Source organism: Oryzias latipes, chromosome 10 (assembly GCF_002234675.1).
Source record: "Oryzias latipes chromosome 10, ASM223467v1".
In the NCBI taxonomy this organism is placed as follows: Eukaryota; Metazoa; Chordata; class Actinopteri; order Beloniformes; family Adrianichthyidae; genus Oryzias; species Oryzias latipes.
The window spans coordinates 21,707,133-21,715,336 of NC_019868.2; the positions used below are offsets into that span (position 1 = coordinate 21,707,133).

At 38.1% G+C, this 8,204-nt stretch overlaps 1 long non-coding RNA gene across 1 annotated transcript; it reads right to left on the bottom strand.

Moving 5' to 3' along the window:
* Window positions 1-649: 649 nt before the first annotated feature.
* Window positions 650-1,524, bottom strand: LOC110015706. Its single transcript, XR_002290951.1, has 2 exons — window positions 1,313-1,524; window positions 650-1,228 (listed from the first exon to the last, which is right to left on the bottom strand). It is a non-coding gene; the product is annotated as an uncharacterized LOC110015706 (long non-coding RNA).
* Between the last annotated feature and the right edge of the window lie 6,680 nt (window positions 1,525-8,204).

The following is an 8,204-nucleotide window of genomic DNA, read 5'->3' on the forward strand; positions in this document are numbered from 1 at the left end:
CTCTGATAAAACAATAATTTATATTAACTTGAAAACATATTTCAAAGGCCTGCTTATATCTGATTAAACTAAAATTGTTTAATCAGAATCTTTATGAAGTAGAGGCATTGAAGCGCTCTGACAATTTTAAGATATTTATGCAAGTTATTATGGAGTAGACATGCTTAAAACGGCTTTTACATCTTTAAAGTTTTTTTCCCCTCCCATAAAAACCTTTCCTGACAATTTAAGCAGCTGTACATAGGTGGAAAACGGCTTCGTTTAGCCCTGAGGCAGGATTCTGTGTTTGTTTTTTTAGCCTTCGCATGTACAGTATGTGGGCATGTACTGGTTTTGGCAGTTTCTGAAATAGTTTTCTGACCTTTTCATGAAGTTCTTTCTCACTCTTTCTGTGCTTTTGGTCATAAACTCTTTTCTAAAATCAATGGCTGCTCCAGTCAAAAACACATGACTAAACCTGGTCAAAACAGGACATCGTTTGAATGCTTATTTCTACGCAACCAAAACAGAGGTATGAGATAGAACGCTACCAACACACACATCGAGTAAAAAATGTAAAAATTAAAAAAATAAAAAGAATAGAATGTGCTTTAAAGTCAGGGTAACAAGTTGAGAGGAAAACGCACCAAACATAAACATTGCATCTTCATTTACATTTTCATTTAATTTTCCTTTGGCCTGTAGCACTGTGTACAGAATCAATCTTTCTAACTCCATTTCCAATATATTACTGAGAGACAGCAGGAAGAGAGGGATGGTATTGATTTACTGAGTGTTCATTGTGTTTTCACACAAAGTGCATACTTCATAAGAACGGCTATGAAATTGCTGTTTGTTTCCTCTTTCTGTGTCTTTATTTGAAGTGAAATATTAATAATGACTGTTTGATATGGCTTAGGTGTGACAGTCAATACAAATATAACTGCTCTGCTGCACAACACTTTTTAAATGTTTTAGCCCGTACCGACCATCCGTTTTCATAAGAAGGCATTTTATTGGCTCTATTAACGAATCATTTGAGGTAATGCTCTGTTCTGAAGAAAATTTAAGGGGATGTACATAATTTAGTTTTCATCAATCCATCCGTCCGTCTTTGTCCGCTCATCTGGGACCGGGTCGCGGGGGGCAGCAGTCCAAGCAAAGATGCCCAGACTTCCCTTTCCCCGGTCGCTTCCTCCAGCTCCTCTGGGGGGACCCTGAGGTGCTCGTTCTGAAGTGATCCATTTATCTTTAACCACACCAACGACAGGGGGAGAAAAATGAAAACCAGATCTTTCCAAAAAAAAAACTTCAATCTGATTAAAATCTGTACCTCTGCAGACCACATCATAGGTCTATGGAGCTTTAGGTTTTCCCTGGTGGAAAGAAAACAAATCACACTTCCCAAGTTAAACTGTATTAAACATTTGCTTAAAATCTCACAATTCTCCACATTTAACATTGCCATATCTTTACATAGCTTGTTTTTATGAATTTAATTAAATGTTATATACATAGCCCAATATTACAGCAATAGTCAGCTTCATACTGGTAATTGTATAATTTAAATAAAATCATAAGAAACACAAAGTTATAAAATTAAATAGGTAATGGCTAAACTAAACTAAACAGACTAAACTAAACTGGGCATCACCCTGCCCTTAAACCCTCCTTCTCGATGAGGAAACCCCCCCCCAAAAAAACGGATTTCAGAAAAAAAAAAAAAAAAAAGCGTAGAAGTTCTATCTAAGTTAATAATGCAGTTTTTGCTGGCACACGAGTATTACTGAATTGTAAGAAGATCTGATCAACATCTACAGTTCAACACAATTGTTAAAGTTTTCATGCAATTCAGTAGAAAATAGAAAAATATACCAAACTATTGAACAATAAGAAAAAAAAAGGTACTTTGTCTGTTATGGGCACCAAAACCAGGGCTAGATTTGAGTCAAAAACAATATTAATAATTGCAATGTTTAAAATGCCCCCCCCCCCCCCCCCCCCCCTGACACATAAATAAATCGAAAAAAACAAAACTGAAAAAAAAAAACTGAAAAAAAGTATTTTATGAAACATGGAAGTAAAAAGTTTAGCTTTTTGCTGCAAAAAACAAAAATGATAATTGGATGTCCATTTCTGGCTTTTTAATTGAAACAGTTGTTTCATCAACACTGCCCGGATTGTAATTTGTCAAACTTGAACAACCAGCAGCCAAACTGAATGTTCTGGCTCATAAAAGGTGTCCAGATTCAGAGACTGTACACTTTGGAGCACAAATTTAAAGTACGAATTCAAGTATTTTTTTGCCAACTTTGTTCCATTTATTCATTAAAAAGTTATTGTTTGAGAAAATTAAAGAATCAGTTAAAAATGGTAGCATTGAACAGATAAATTAAGTAATCATGTCACAATCTGATTTTGTGGTGATGTCTATGAGGTGTAAAAACCTGGTTTCCTGAAGAAAACTATTTACTTCAGAACCTTTGAATTATGATTAAGATTTAAACCTGATACTAAATAAAACATTAAATTGATGAACACGGATTTCATTCTTGCTATCACGGATTTAATTCTTGCTACCATATTCGCTGCCAGCTCAACAGGTTATAAGTCTGTTTACTGAAGTCTAACACCCGTTCACGCTTTGATCTAAAAGGTTGGCCAATAAGTGTTAGGACAAGCCCTCCGTAAACATTACCTCCTGCATCTGAGATCCCAGTGATTTTCAGTGAGGAGCACATACTCCTTAAGGAGGTGTATATTAAGCAGCCAGCTGTCTCTTAGTGCAGCTGTGTGATTGATGGGGGAAGACATGCGCCATTTACTGGCCAAGCTGGAACTAGAGAGAATTTCCATCTTCTCTTTCAAAGCAGTCACAAGATGTTTCACAGAGAAAATTGGCCTTTTTCCATTGGCAAAGGATCCACTAAATCCAGAACCAGTCACACAGAAATACAAACAAGTAAACTGTATTTACTCGTGCACAATACGGGCTCACACAGAGAGTAAATGAGAACCCATGCAAGGTCACACAGTTCCTAAAATTCACAATATTTATACTGATTGCAAAACATGAGGCAATATATATATATATATATATATATATATATATATATATATATATATATATATTGCCTCAACAGCTAAATACCTCCAACGAGTAAGGCAGGTCCTGAGAAGCCAGCTCAATGGCAAAAATAAGACCCGGGCAATTAACAGCTACGCACTGCCAGTTATCAGATACCCTGCAGGAATAATAAGATGGCCAAAGGAAGAGATACAGACCACGGATGTTAAAACACGAAAGCTCCTCACCATGCATGGAGGGTTCCATCCCAAATCCAGCACCCTGAGACTGTATGCTAGCCGCAAGGAAGGAGGCCGAGGACTAGTGAGCGTAGAAGCCACTATCCAGGATGAAACATCCAAGATCCATGAGTACATCAAGCTCAAGGCCCCAAATGACAGTGTGCTCAGTGAATGTCTCAGGCAATGGAGAGCAGAGGATACAGTGCTGGAGGACAGATCCTCATGGGAGGACAAACCCCTGCATGGGATGTACCACCGGACCATAACTGAAGTGGCTGATATCAAGAAGTCCTACCAATGGCTAGAAAGGGCTGGCCTACAGGACAGCACCGAAGCGCTCATCCTGGCAGCCCAGGAACAAGCCCTGAGCACCAGAGCAATAGAGGCTCAGATCTACCACACCAGACAAGACCCAAGGTGTAGGCTGTGCAAAGAGGCCCCTGAAACAATCCAGCACATAACTGCAGGGTGTAAGATGCTGGCAGGGAAAGCATACATGGAGCGCCACAATCAAGTGGCTGGAATAATATACAGGAACATGTGTGCAGAATATGAACTGGAAACCCCAAGGTCAAAATGGGACACACCTCCGAAGGTGGTAGAGAATGAGAGAGCAAAGATCCTGTGGGACTTCCAGATCCAGACTGATAGGATGGTAATGGCGAACACACCAGACATTGTAGTGGTGGATAAAGAACAGAGGAAAGCTGTTGTGGTGGATGTGGCAGTGCCAAGCGATAGGAACATCAGGAAGAAGGAACATGAGAAACTGGAGAAATACCAGGGACTCAGAGAAGAACTGGAGAAAGCATGGAAAGTGAAGGTGACAGTGGTGCCTGTGGTAATTGGAGCACTCGGGGCAGTAACCCCCAAGCTGGAGGAGTGGCTGCAACAGATACCTGGAAAGACCTCAGATCTCTCAGTCCAGAAAAGCGCAGTGCTAGGAACAGCTAAGATACTGCGCAGGACCCTCAAGCTCCCAGGCCTCTGGTAGAGGACCCGAGCTTGGAGGAGAAACCACCCGCGGAGGGTGAGAGGGGCGTTTTTTTTTTTATATATATATATATATATATATATATATTTTAATCTGAGAATTCTGAGATTAAAGTGTTTTTCCTAAACTTATTTTGCCATTTTCTTTACTTTTAATTGTAATTTTAAGTGTTTGCATTCTCTTTCTGCCCTTTTATTTGTCTTTTTTAAGGATGCTTTCTATGATTTTTATCGTGTGTACTCCTGCTGCTGCATCTTTATTGCATTGCATTTCTGTGTGACTTTTATGATTGATTGGACAACAAGTCTGGATAACAACTATTTAACTAAATCACAAAAAAACATGGAAAAGGTAGTTTTATGTTAAAAAAATAAACGACTAAAAAACTTCCCGTCTCTGCAAACCTAAAATTCTAACTAATATTTAAACTTTTAGTAAGTATGTCTTGTAAATCCTGCATCGTTTTATGTGTAAATTTGTGTTTGTAGTCAATACATATTATTATTTTAATTGACAAATCCACTTTTTTCTTTATGCATCAACCAGTTTGAACACAATGGACTATTGGTACAGGCAGTGTCTAAATCCATACTTATTTTACAAGGAAAACACATTCTGTCATAGCAATTATTTTCATTTAATCTCTCATCTATTTATTTAATTTTTATTTTATTTATTTTCTTTGGTCTGTCATTTCAGTTTCCATAGGTTTGTCGTATTTGAAGACGGTTGGCACTGTGAGCTCCAATGATGTGCTTTTATTGAACATCCTTGACTGCTTCTGTCACTCTTGGCAGAACACTTAAGGTGATAAAAAATAATAGAGTAGAGAATGTTTCCAGAGCCAGCTATATGACGCAATCCTGTTACAGCCAAGTTGAATGTATTATTCCACTGTGACCATATTCACATTGCTTGTTTTTTCTCATGGCTTTACTATCAACTTTGACTTATTTTTTGGAAGAAAGTGTTCTCACCTGGGGTATTAAAATGTTGGGGCAACCCCATTTCAAACATTGCCCTGTCTTTGTAAGGAATCTATTTAGGGGAAAACCCCAGTTGTATCCTTCTAAGATGCATACAAAATATTAAAACCATGTTTTGCAATAAAAATTTTTAGTAATTAATTACTTTGCAATTCATTACCCCCAACACTGCTCCCAACCTTTTTTGCAAATCCTACCAAAGATAGACCAACATTTTGACAGAGAGCTGTGTACCTCTCAAAATAGCTTCAATATTAGAATTATTTCATATAAGACGAATTATAAGGTTACAACAGAGTTTTAGGGCCAGTATACAAACTTTTCATTTTATTCTATTTACGTTCTTTAAGTCATATCTTTATGAGGAAAAGAAGTCATAACTGTTTAACTACGAGATCTTAAGTCCTAAATTTATGAGGTAAAAATCTCGTAAATTTACGAGAAAAAAAGTCATAGATTAACGAGGAAAAAACTCTAACATTGTCTGTTTATCGGAGCCTAGCTTGAGGATGAAAGATGTGGAGCAATTTGGGAAGCTTTATTTCCGAATAGGTTTCAAAACCAAAGAAATTCTGAACCTTTTGACTACTCAAAATCAGATTAATCAGTGTAGCCGGCTTTCAGGGGTTCGGTGTCTGTAAAGCTGAGTTTCATGTGTAGAATAAGGAGCTCAGAGACACGTTTGGGTGTAAAGGACCGCTCCTTTATTTTCCCTTTCATTCACAAACCCAGATGTCCATTTGTCTCATTACGTCATGAACCTGTCATGCGCAGAACACCAATGTGTAAACAGTACATATGCCCCCTCCTCCGGATGAAACGTCCCGTTTCAACATAAAATAACAAAGATGAATGTAAATATTCAATTATATTAGCCTTAGAACGCTGAAAAGCCAAAAAGTGCTCCTCCTCAGACTGAAGCGTCACACAGACTTAGAGATCTTGGTTTCATGGAGGAAGAAAGGATTGATGTGAACCAGCTGTAGGGATACCAATGGCTTCATCAACGGGCTGCAGAGATCCTGCGACCACCCATTGCTGACTTAAACATTGAAAAATCGTAAATCAAACAAATGAGCTTCCAAACATTCCAAACGTTATCAAAAAACATTCAGCTCACCTGTTCAATTAAGGTTAGTCGGTCTGCTCTGTTGCTGCGCGGTGTTCACTTACTGTACTGCATGATCACTTCCACTTTCTCGTAACTTTACTTTACGTAACTTTTACTTACTCCGTTGTACAAGGAAAACTGTTGGGGTTTTTTTGTTTTTGATTTTTAAATTAGTACACCTTAAAGTACACCTTATAATGTGTAAAATGAAAGTAATTTAGCACCTACCTTCCTTTCTCTTTCGGCTTTTCCCATCAGGGGTCGCCACAGCGAAACAACCTCACTGTTGAAGATGAGTCGCATGGTTAACTTGGCAATGTTTAATGCCGGATGCCCTTCCTGACGCAACCTTCTCAATATATCCGGGCTTGTGACCGGCTCATAAGCAGAGAAGGGAATAGGGAGCAGCCCGGATTTGAACCCTGGTTTCACGGACGGAAGGCGCCGCAAACCAGCACGAGCTAAACCGGCTCCCCAAAGTAATTTAGCATCTACATCAAATCAAAATCAAAAGTCAACGTTTTTACTTAGCTGGAAATTCATTCCATCGTCAATGAGTTGAACTTTGGGATTTTTTTATGAAATTCTTATGTTCTAGTGCTTCTTGATAGTACAATTTCTGACCTTAACTTTGATCACACTGTTGAAATAACATCTGACATAACATAATTCAAACTAATTCACAAACGTATAGCTAATAACATTTTATTTGAGTTTTCATCATTTTTACAGATTTTGACAACTTAACGCACCAAGACTGCAGAAATATTTATTTACGCAGTGCTGATTTTCTTAGAATCTCTGAAAAACTGAGTTTGAAAATACCATCTGAAATAATCTGTAAAATGGTCTGGACCATTATTTATTTTAAGCCATCTATCGGCCAAAGAAAGAATTAGTCATTTTAAACTCTACATTCAAAGATTTCCACACCCAATTTCGATATTAAGCAGAGTGACCTACACTATGCAGGCAGCATTTTTCTCCTGGAGTTACTGCTGTTGTTTAGAAATTTCACCCCGCAGAGTGAGAATAATGTTTTACCCAGTTTGTTACAGAAAGTGTCGGGAAATGGTAATGCAGCAGACAAACGTGTCAACATGAATTTATTTTTTCCAGGGCACAAACATATCATATCTGAATGCATTATCAAAACACACTCAGACTATGATCCAGTATATATTTTTATGCTTACACGGATTTAGTGGAGCCACAATATCTGTATCGAGAAAGCACATGTGGATAACTGCGAGCTATTCTAAACATAATAACATCAAATAGCAGAAGGGGAACTCTGATCGTTGGGGAAGTTAGGGAATAAAACAAGCAATAAAATCGGAATGGTCACAGCTTCTTTTTAGTTTTTCCTACTGGGCCCTTTTTGCTGCACAGTTGACGCCCTGCTCTTCCTTCAAACCCCTCCATTTGGGCAAACATGAACTGTCTCATGATGAAGATAAAGAGGTGCTTTATACCAAAAAACTGCATTTTCAACTTTGTTCAAGTATTACTGCAGTGGTTGTTTCCCCATTTAAATGGGCAAAAATAATGTCAGTCACTCCATGGCTCTAATTGTTTATATCTCAAAAATCTGTCTAAATGTGTTTTTGTACAATAGACGGATTATTTAAGGTCAGAACTTATGGCGGCGGAGTGTCGCAGCAGCCCTCTCCATGCGCTTCTTTCACTTCTTTCCCCTTGAGTGAATCTCATAAGATTAATTGAAAAGAAAAGCAAGCAGCATCCTTAGGCAGTGTTAGTGTTATTATTATAATTAGCAACTTGGCATAGCCCACTGTTTCTTTGGTCTGTTAACTCGCAGGCT